Source organism: Chlorocebus sabaeus, chromosome 7 (genome assembly GCF_047675955.1).
Source record: "Chlorocebus sabaeus isolate Y175 chromosome 7, mChlSab1.0.hap1, whole genome shotgun sequence".
NCBI classification, from domain to species: Eukaryota; Metazoa; Chordata; class Mammalia; order Primates; family Cercopithecidae; genus Chlorocebus; species Chlorocebus sabaeus.
In genome coordinates, this window is record NC_132910.1 from 108,235,143 (window position 1) to 108,247,564 (window position 12,422).

Genomic DNA, 12,422 nt, shown 5'->3' on the forward strand with positions numbered 1-12,422 from the left:
TTCTTCACTAAATTTAGCTGACCCTAATCACAGATCCCAAGGTAATACAGTATAATTTTAGTGCATTTCTCCTCATCAGGAATGCTGGAGGTGCATTTTAAGTTTTAATAATAAGTGCTAGAATGACCAAATTGCAGACTAATTGTTTCCATATTGTACTTAAAATGAGTTTTTAAAAATGAAAAAGAAATGACTATATACAATCAATGCTATTTATTGTACCTCTGGGCCTACTCTTCTAAAAATTGTAGCTTATCAATTTTTCTCTGTCAAGCTTGAACTAATGTAAATAATTGAAATAATGTAAAGTTATATTTTCATGTTTTTATAGATACAACATGACAAGAATACATAATGTAAGAGTATTTCAACTATGGATAATGTTGATTGGATAATGCACATCTCAGTTACAAGCAGTACTCATAGTTTAATATCCATGTAACGGTGCATCAATATATTGCTATATAAATATGTCTGTGTGCATATAAGTGAAAAGTGGTCAAACAAGAGTGATGACAGCTGTCTAAAGGTTTTTTTATTCATTTTATATAAAAACTGTTATGGAAAGACCAAAATGTTTATGAACTATTCTTATGTAAATTTACAATTGTCGTTTACTGTACTTTTTTGTTTACAGTATAGTACCTTATTTTCTGCTGTGTTAAGTGGGTGTCAAACTCCAAGAAGACATACACTTTCTATAACTTCTATTGAAGATACTGGAATTTCCAATTTTTCATGTGTACTATGTCAGAAAATGCTTTCGATTTTATTTTTAAATCTAACATCGATGGCTTTTCCGGAGTGTTGTAAAAACTTCAATCATACATAAAACATGTTCTTACAAAAGGCAAAGATCTTTATTTTTTTTACTTAGTAGTACTTCAAACTAATAACAGTGAGACCAAAAATTGTATCTAACTTTATTCCCAAACAAACCCAACTGTTTCTACTGAACAAAGACATCTTTGCTCAATTTCTATATCAGTTAGGTACAAAGGTAACAGAGTAAAACTAACTTTTTTAAGCTAAAATAATTAACAATTCAGGTCGTTCATACCTACACTCATTAAGTGTTTCAGGTATACGTAGGAATGTGGCTACGAATTATATTACTCATTTTATTATAGATATACCATGCTACTACAAGATCAGGCAATACTAGTACCAACCATCCCATTGTACGTTATTAGTTCAGCTGCTGTGATAGTCACATTAAAGAGCAGAAAGGTGACTTACTTTAAAAATTCCATAATGTGTTTACAAAAAGGTGTTATTTCAGTATTGTACTTAAAGATAGTGTTAATGAGAAGCTAAAATTCTTGCCGCATTGTTTTTTTTTTACAAAGATAATTTTTTAGGTAATTCTATTCACAAATATTCAAAAATTATTAAGAGTGTAGTTTTTCAAAGTTACACATTAATGTCTTTTAATCTTATAGATTTTAATAGGTTTAATGTTTCATACATAAATATACCAATGAATCTGCTTAAGAAAACAGTTGGAGATCTTAACTTTCAAATCTGCAGATATTTTAAATATTTTGGTGGTCATGGTAGTAAATAAGAAGAATGAAAGGAAGCATTAGCAATATAAGAAAGCTACAGGATGATTTCCAATACAACACCTTAACAATATCATTTAAAAACATTTGTTGAAATTAATTAGAATATGGCAAAATGTGATTTCTCCCCTTTCTTCTACTCCCAATCTCATCATTTCCTAGAGGTACTGTTCTAGCAAGCTTAAACAAGTAAGTCAAGAATCACTTCTAGATTAGAATGTATTTCTGGATATTTACATTTTTTTCTGCTGGATAAAATTGATTATATATTTATTTTTGAAGTAAGTGGTTTGACTTAGCCACAAAAGTCGTCCTTATTATCAATCTTAATTGATAATACATGATTATTAATAATAATATTATACGGGCTTCAGATAGTATATTGGTTACATTTCACAAATTTTATATGTACTCTCAACAAGCTTATTAAAGGAGATATCAGAATAATATAAATATCTGTTTAAAAATAGAGCAAAATTTGTGCAGAGTTCTCATACTTAAAATAGGTTTATTTTTAATCACCAACATAAAAGATGGGTAAGTATAAGTGAATCATCATGATATTCTGAATGAAAATTTGGAAACTCATTAAAAGGTTTGTAAAAGTTGTGTCACATTTTAAGCAGGAAGGGATTCATTCTCTTAATGTGTTGTTTTGGCAAGACCATGACAACAGAAATTCTATTAGGTACTAATCAGGAAATTATACTTTCTCTATTTACGTGCTTTAAAACAAAACATAGACAGCATGTGGCAATCCAAGTACGGAAAGGTTCAAACGTGTTTATGTAAGCATGATGGTATTTAAACAGGGGAACTAAAACAAAAGCTCTAAGATCGAGTGAATATAGAAAACTGCCTAGAGTAAATCCAGTTCATAAGAATCTGTGTATGTGTTTTATAGCCTGTCTCTATTCATTTCTTCTTGCTTTACCATTTTATGTTCTCTTCTTGCCCTTAAATACTACTGCCATTTTTATACCTATTATATTTTAAATGGTATCTCGTTTTTTAGTTTCATTCATTTTGCTTTTTTTTTCATGTTATTCCATCTATTTCTAGCTTGCCTATTGTAACAGATTTTGCTTTGTGGGCACTTGGAATGCAGTTCATTTTATCAGACATGACTGACAGTTTCAGAGTCTACTTAATAACTATAATAAATGACTAAGGATTTCTCTTGTGAACTAAAAATTTCTTGTTAAGCTCTATTTCAGCATTTCTCACATATTCTGATTCCGTAATTGCCAATTTGTTATATTCCTCCATGTACTTACAGAGTTCCACAATTTATAGAGTTTCTTTAGGAAACGAGGGTCTCTTCTATGACACAAGAAGAATGAGAACTCTATTTGAGTGTTTGCTCATCAGAATTCTCTTAAAACCACTTGACACTGAGCACAAACCAATTCTCCATTTTAATTCCACTCTTAAGCACTTCCAGATTATTCCTTAATTGCCTTTTTTCCCACTAGGTATAAGTAAATTTTGCTATTTGAGAGCCAAATTGCTTTTTCGATATGCATAAACTCACTATTACTTCGTTGGATATGCCTGAATTCACTGAATGAATTTGGTCATTTTTCTTTCTTTTTTTCCCTTTCAGGTTAACGTGCCAATTTTATTTTACTGTAAATTGGAATGTGGGGGAGTGGATTAAGTCTTGGGAGGTAGTCAAAACCAGGATTCTAGCTTTACATTCCCTTTTTCTCATGCTTCTCTTTGTCTCCTCAACTGGAGTATTTGAACACTAGGACTGTGGCACTGGAACGATGAAAGGGAATTTGATATGATTATTAAAGATAGAATGCAACATTGTATCTTTTAAAAATAATGGTTTGAAGAAATGGGTTCATGATTGGAGTGCCACTTGGTGCAGAAAATGGTTTTGGTATCCAGATCCGATTTTATTTCATCATCTCAAAGCATTAGTAAAACAGTTCTATCCTGTAACATTAATTAATTAACTAATTAATTCCATCTGATAATATTTATTGAATTTCTTCCTATATAAATATTGGCCAAGGTAAGGGCTAAATTGGGAGCCTCTATTCTGAGGATTAAGTGTTATATTTTCATTAAAGGATGTAGTTCTTTGATCCCATTCACGTAGAAATAATACTATGATTACTTGGATTAGTCTGTGACAATAGTTTGATATTTTCTGTCCAACAATTTTTAACTGAAGACATTCAAACTTTAATTTAGAACAGATATCTGATAGCATTCCTCAACAATCTTAAATATGGACTCATATTTTCTTTTCTTATACTAATCTTAGATTGTGTAAATTGTACGTCTATATACTTATTTGCCATTCATTCAATATTTTTATCTCTATTCTCAAAGAGTCTAATTAAATCAATTAACAAATATCAGAGTTTGATAATTCTAAATCTCTACCACCTGTATAGCTTACGTATGTATATCTAGTATCTGTTTCTTTGTATGAATGTTAATTCAAAAAACATTCTAAGTATTTTTGCTTAGCAGCTAAACAACATCTTATATACAAATGGCAACAAAAATTAAAGAATATATATATCCTTATAAATATATACATATATACCTTAAGTAAATATATGTATATATATTTATTTTTAAAAATCTGGTAATTTTTCAACCAAGAGCCTACCAATTCAGAATTTATTCCAGAAAATGTTTAAAATGAATATCACTATTTGTCAATGTTCATTTGACTTTTATTTATATATTTACACTAAATCACACCTAAATTCCATGAGAGCAGTTTATTTCAGATGGAATAGCCTGGGGGAAGATTTGAACTTCTATTAAATTTTGTAAAAAAAATTAAAAACATATTTTGTGTTTAGGAACATATATGTTATAGCCATCATATTTTGATTACTATCACTCATTATATTGCCAATATTAATAGGTAAGGAAATGCATTTGATAAGTATCATAATCAAAACCGGGTATAAATTAATAGATGTATATTTTCTAGTTTTATTTTACTATTTATATGCAATTTGGAGGTTTTATATATATAAATCACATTTTCCCCCCAGCATCTTATGGTCAAGAATTTTGTGGTATAAGAAATGTGTGCTCACTGTGCTCACTGGAATTTTATGATTTAAGCTATTCAGAATAGTTGACTCATATCTAAAGGCACTTTTGTGTAAATATTTACAGATTTTAAAGGAAATCGCCTCATGAAAAGATTTGAAAGTTTCTTGAAACCATCATGTAGAAAATGGAAATAGGCTGTACTATAAACTATGTATTCTTGCTTTGCCTATGCCTTCTATTTCCCCACCCCTACAAATTAAACCCTGTTTGACTGGTTATCAATTAGAGAATAGTTGTACTGAAGTCTAAGTCATGGGTTGCAATCACATGTAACAGTTAATTTTACATGATTCTTAGATCATAGACAACATATTGAACTTTACACATCCTTCTTGCAAATATGTGCCTTAGTTCACAGTGAGGGATAATGTGGATGATTACTGTTCAGCTGTCATGTCTATTTGGGGTTCTTTTTAAATTAAAATGCATTTCCAGCTTTATAATCATATTTAGTATGTATCTTAAAAGGCTTTCAAGTCTGTTTTATGTACATTATCTTGTCAGCTATTTGTGTTAAAGAGATAAACATGTCTGTTCATTTTTATTTAATGTTGTTCGTGTTTCTGTGTGTACGTATGTTCATGTGTGTATTAAAATATCCACATCCTCTGTAACATTTACTCTGATAATTATTTATAAAATTGTTAACATAACTTATGAGTTTTTAGTGCGAAAAACACTAGAAAAATTGGAATAAATTATTTATGGTTATTTTTAAAGGGTTTTCAGAAGAAATTAATTAGCCACTCTTAGGTTGGATATATGAGTCAAAATAACTTAAACTTGAGCCTAAAATTATGCCTTGCTGTTTTTATGTGAAATTTATTTTAAAGGGCTTGCTTCACCAAAATTAAATTTCCAAGATTTGTCATTCATAATTAGCTCTCAAAGCATTTCAACATGGGAAAGGCTTTTGGAAACAAGTTTACATTGTGTCTCATCTTTTGCATTTACTTCATCAGAAAAACAACAACTTGTGGGAAATTACACTTCAATTTCAGAAATAGTTTTCTGGAAATCAGAAAAAAAGTATGTGCCTCAAATATCTAAATACAGTTTCTAACATCCAAGGTTAGTAAGTTATCAATATAATTTTCAAAGTGTCATGATCATCTTCAGGACACCACTTTCCCTGATGAGATACTTCCCGAGGCTTGGAGAGACTAAGTCATTGGCCAATAGAACATAGCTAGTAAATGACAAAGCAGGATTGTAAGTCAGGTATGGTTCTCTATTTGAATACTTTTTTTTCCTTTATCAGATGAAATCTCTTTGTTATCATACAAACAGCTATATGTGAGGATAGTAGGAATGCTCTATTCAGAGGAACATGTTTTTTTCCCCATAATTCATGTCTTACCTTTTGAATTAGGATACACTGTTGCAATTCAATTTGTATCCAGAAACTTTTCTTACTCTAGGTAGGATATAGCGTCATAGAAATGGCTGTAAAACATCATGACAATTTTAAATATTGTTGCTGTATATTTTTAATAAGTAATGACATTTATTTTCATTAATATCCTAAATGTTTACGATGAAAACATAACTAATTACTCAATTAGTGATTAGAAAAGAAAGACACATGTCCATTTTTGCTTAACAGTTGTCCTAAAACCATTTTTTTTAAAAAAAAACTTAGATTATAAGACAAATGCAAGTTGTCATTATTATATATTAATTTGCTTCTAGAAAATGTGAAAACATTTTGCAAATAAAAATAGGAATTAGTTAAAATCATAAAGTATGCAAAGTCAAATATGCATTTTCATGTTTCAGATGTTTATAAAGATGGTGGCTTTTAACACTATTAGATTATCAGAGGGTAAAATCTGGGCTTATAGTTTACATAAAACTTCATGTTAAAATTTAATATTATCATACAGCAATATGTAAATTTCGAAGCACTTTCATATTTGATTCTTAGGTTTTTAGTCATTATTCACACATCACCACATAATTCCTATTGTCATATCATTCTTTCCCAATACAATGGCAAAACCAGAACATATTTTCACAAGCATAACACTTATGTTAGAAAAACATGCATGCATTTACTATTTTTACTTCCTCTGTTTCACCCTTATTTTTCCTATAATTTTGTCTTATCCATCTGACCAGGTTTCACTTATAGGCATTGACATGACAATGGTTGTTTGATCTTTTAATTTCCTTCTTCCTTATTGTTAAACCCTATAAAAATCTTTCCCATATATGATTGAGCGAAAGTCTAGTAATCTCTCAAGGAGCATGTTAATGTTTTATTTTCTTGTGACACCTTACCTGTATCTCCCACGCTCACTCTGCCCTAAGCAAAGCTGATTAAATATTTTTCATTGTTCAAATGCTGTATCTGGTGGAAATCTCTCTGAAGGAGCAATGATGCTGTACTCTAGCGGTTTGCTTAAACATCAAATTCCTTTATTATAGTGCAAGCTTCCTGAAGCAGAGAATAAATATGTCTTATGCATCTTCAAGTACCTGACACGTTTTGGGAATGATAATAATAACATATAATTACAAAGCACATGTTATGTCAGGCATCACATTATGAAGAACACACTATTGTTATAATCTTCATTTTTAAAATGAGGAATCAGAGGCACAAAGGCACAGAGAGGTTAGATAATTTACTCCAAGTCACATAGCTAGTTAAACGAAGAACAAGGTTTTGTACCTGGGTGTGTGGTAGCAGAGTTAACACTTGTAACCCTCACATGAAAAGAGATGGGCCACAATAGAAATGCTATCTGATTTTTAAAAATGTTCTAAAAATAAAAAAGTGTTGACACACCAAACAGCAGACAGGTGCCCAGAGTACAGATTTGTAACAAGCACTCATACATCACTGGAAAACATCACCCAATGTAAAATGAAGTGGAGAAAAGGGTATTTAGTGAAGTCCCCATGGGATAGTAGTAGGTATAGTTGGAAGACTGCTCTAATAAGTCATTTGGGCTAGAGTGAGATCTCTGACAGATGTGCCCCGACAATAATGGAGAACTGCTAACCTGCTGTGTAGAGACAGTGTAGCATGTTAACTGCAGAGCTTTTGCTTTGCTGAGTTTGGTGCTGGAGTAGAATTGCTAAGAAAATAAGGTGAAATTAAACATAAGTTGTCTCCTTCACAGTAATTTTTTATAGCACATTATTTTTATGTAGGGCTGCTTTAAAAAAAAAAAAAAGTTATATTTTATGGCCAGATTCCTGGAAAATATCGTCTAGCTAAATGGAAGTTAATTTTCTTTAGCAATCTTTCTAATGACTTCCTTTCAAAATGGCCATATTGTTGCAATTTCTCCTTAGCCGCCCTCACTGAATTAACTCTTGCTACCTGTAACGTGAACATAGATATTCCTGGGAGATATTTTTCGTTCTAGCTCAACTCTTCTCAAATTGTACTCTCTATCTCATAGGAAAACCATTTTTTTTTTCCTATGGATTTAATTATCATCTGTATGCTGAGTTTTCTTAAATGTGTGTGGACAGCCCTGGTCACTTTCCTTAGTTCCAGATCTGTATATTCAATTGTTCAGTAACTTATTGTTAATATAATTAATATTATTGATAATAATTACTAATAGTAATTGAAAATAGATGCCAGCCACTATTTTAAACATTTCACATATATTACTGCTTTTAACACAGAAATAAACAATAATTTCATACCAATATTTCAAACAATAATTTCAAACAATATTATTATCTCTATTATACCTTAAAGAAATAGAGGTAAAAAGAGATTACATTGCTTGCCCTAAGTCTCAACTGCATCTAGAAATCTCCACAGGCACTCAACCTGAACAGGTTTTAAGACTGAATTCATTATCTTCCCTGTAAAAATTGTTCCTCCTTTTGATAAGTCCCTTTTGGTTACATTTGGAACTTAGACTACCATTGTAAATGTGAACTTTCTTACATGTAGGAAAAAAACATAAATTCCATTTTAATTATTTGCATAAATGCAGGAGAAACTCTGTCATAGCTAATCTTTCCTCATTCATAATTCACACTTATGAGCATATACAGACACTAATCAAGGTATTTTGGAATATTTGTAAGTCCAAGAGAAAAATAAATTCACAAACAATCCTAAATGTTTTGTGTCTTAAATTGTAGTTCATTTTATTTTAGCAATTCATCATCACTCCTTGTGTTAAAAATCACATCTAGATGGTATTATGTTAAAGTCCTAGAGGGCTCATGCTAATGTTCTGTGCCCTTATTACAAATGTATTTATTTACTGAGTAAATACTTACTGAACATGTATTATGTAGCAGGCTTTATACCATGCTAGAATACATGGTACTACTGTCAGTTACATGTTGTCTGTTTCATATTGAAAAAAGTAAATTATTTAAGGTGTTCTTTAAATTCTTTTACTTTCACTTATTCCTCACATATTTCAATCCCTCTTGCTATCGTGTTACAATACTTCTTATGAGATGTGGAATTCAATTGTTTTAACTTATTCAACAAATATTTATTGAGCATTCACCCATGGTATTGTACTAGGATGATGTCGTGTTGAGTAAAATACACAGAGCCCATCCCTCTTTAGAACTTCTGTGTAACCTGTAAAAGATACTTTGCACAAGTAATTACACACAGAAAAAGAGTTATAAAGGAGAAGAATGTGCCATGGAAAAAGGCAGGCCCAACCTAGTCTGAGTGGTCTCGGGAAGGCTTCCCTGAGGAAAGTGATGTTTGAGCTGAGATTTAAAGGAAAAGTTAGAATTATGGAAAAGGAGACAACATGTCAGAGGGGGAACATTTCAGATAGAGGAGACAATGTTTGGCAAATCTGAGGAACTCTGAAAATACCGCGTAAGTCTGGAATATAGAACACCTGGGGAGATACACTGAAGTGATCTCTCTCTTGTTCCATTAGCTTCTACTCTGCACCTCTTTGTAGCTTCTGAAGTATTTCATTCAGGAACAAACGTGCTTGGTTTTTGTTTGAACAAAGGTGACGTTCGCTTGCTCCTTACAGCAATCATATTAGATAGGAGTCATCATTACAAATGTGACTAATGAAGAGCAGATAGGGAACATGCCCATATTCATTCAGGAATCTACAAAGGGTCAGAACCAGATGTGGAGCCAGCTCTTTGGCCTCCAGCCCCTGATCTTTCTATTGTATCATATGCTGTTCTACTCTCTAGTGAGTACATAGTGGTGTGATTCGAACCTTGCCCCACTTTCCTATGCAGCTCAAAAAACTGACCTGTGCCTGTGCTTTTCAAATGCCATGTTTTGTTTACCCTGGAATAGATTTTTGTACACCACAATAGATCAAAATACCTCTCAATGAATGTTTCCTCTTTGTTTTTAAAAAGATAAATGAATCTTCACACCCTTCACTTTTGGTAATAAAAATATCTCAATCACGTTTTTGAGTAAAGATAAATTCTTTTATTTTTTTCAGCTGATTTTATCAAAGATAATTTTAAATGAAGTATATTTGAATATAATTAATTATATTATTATATATAATCATATTACATATAATTATTTTATTAGATTTATTAGATTTATTTATTTATTAGATATGATCATATCTATCTTTATATTATAATAATATAAACTCCTGTTGAATCTTCTCCAAAAATGTTGATTATTGGAAATAGTGAAAAGCATAAGCACATGAAAAAGGTTTTATTTCAAAAGCATTTTCTTTATCTTCTGGTCTTCATTTCCTAAGCTTTTCACTAAGTACTGCGATACTCCTTTCCCTTCGACCTGATGTTCTCTGTCTGTTCTCTCAAATGGGATCTTTGCCATTGGAATGCAGGATTTAAGCCACAGTAACCCATGAAAAAGACATACCTGTGCTGAAAATCAAAGAGAATCTCTCATGTTGAATTGAGGTTATGTGTTTGTGTCAGTAATTGCTCAATTTATTAGTTAATTGGCTTTCAAATAATTGGATCTAGTTTTAGGTTTCAAAGGTACTGACAGTTACTACTATTGTGCAATTAATTATCCACTTCTTTCTAGTGTCTAACCTGTACTTAACCAAAAGGAGCCACATATTGATCAGAAATGATAACCAGAAAAGAAAATAAGTATTTTAGGTTGTCTGTAAATTAAATATTTGTTTTTCCAGGTGTAAAGAGTTGCCTGTGCATCACACCTTCTCTAGTTCATGTCCCTGGGGATGGTTTTCTAATTACATTATGTTCATTCATTCGTTAATAATTTCTCATTCATAAATATTTATTATATCCATTATGCATCAAACTGTGGAAAAAGACTGAAGTCTATTGATGGAGAAAGACATGTAAAAAGATTATTATATGTTATGTAATCCTTCATTCACAAATATTTTTTGAACACCTGTTATTAACACCAGACATTGTTCCAGACAATGGGGATAGAGAGGTAAACAAAAGTCTTAATGAAATAAGTCTCCATTCTCATGCAGATTACTCTCTTTTAAAGGGACTGGCAATAAACAAATGGCAAACAAATATATGTCAGGATTTTCTGAGTACTGTGAAGTGAAAAAAGCAAATTAAAGAGGTAGAGATGGATGGGGTATTATTTTTGATAGGGAGATCAGAGAAAACATATCACCCTGAAGTATGGGCAAAATTTGAGCAGAAAGATATATGAAAGGAGTAAGTTTTTTGAATATCTGAGTGAAGAGAGTAGGAATGAGAGGCATCTGGAAGTATATAGTAGTAATATCTCCCTGAATGTAAATTTATATAAATCATTGAAGTTGAAATAGCTTAGACAATTTCGAAGAGCCAGTGGCTTCAACACAGTAAATTGGAAGACAGTAGTTAGAAATAGAGTCAAGAGTACCAAAGGTCTAGATCTTTTAGAGTTTTGTGTCATGTTAAGGACTTTACATTTTATTCAAGTGTGGTAATACCAATAAAGAATTTGTAATCCCAGCACTTTGGGAGGCCGAGGCGGGCGGATCACAAGGTCAGGAGATCGAGACCATGGTGAAACCCCGTCTCTACTAAAAAATAGAAAAAAATTAGCCGGGCGCAGTGGCGGGCGCCTGTAGTCCCAGCTACTGGGGAGGCTGAGGTAGGAGAATGGCGTGAACCCGGGAGGCGGAGCTTGCATTGAGCCGAGATTGCGCCACTGCACTCCAGCCTGGGCGACAGAGCGAGACTCCGTCTCAAAAAAAAAAAAAAAAAAAAAAAAAAAAAAAAGAATTTGGAATAAGAAAATGACATGACCTAATTTATGCATTAAAATTGACTGTGGTTGAAAAAATAACTAACTTTCACTGAGTGTTACTGTGTGCAAACACTGCAAAGCAATTTTATCTTGAATAATGTGTATCATCCTTAGATCAACTCTGTCAGCTCTGAGGTATATTATTCTTCTTTAACAAATGAAGAAACTTAGATGCAAAAGTTTTGTGACTCTGTGGTCACAGAGATGGTGATGTTTGAGCTTGTCATTGAAATCAGCAAATCTGGCAGAATAAAACAGGTTTGCGTCATCAAGCAATTAGACCACAGAGGAATATAAAGAAAAGAGGAAATTAGAAGCTATACTGAAAGTCCAGGTAAGAGATGACACCTGGAGTGATGTGAGAAGTGGGTCAACTAAACTTTGAGCAGAAATCCTAAAGGATGCAATGATAGATTGCATGTGAGAGTATAGACTGACAGACAGTAGGCAAACCATGGTGCTATTTACTGAGATTAGAAATGAGAGGGGGCAGGAAAAGGTTTGTTTTGTTTGTTTAATTGTTTGATTTTATTTATTGGATGGGGTAGAAAATCCAG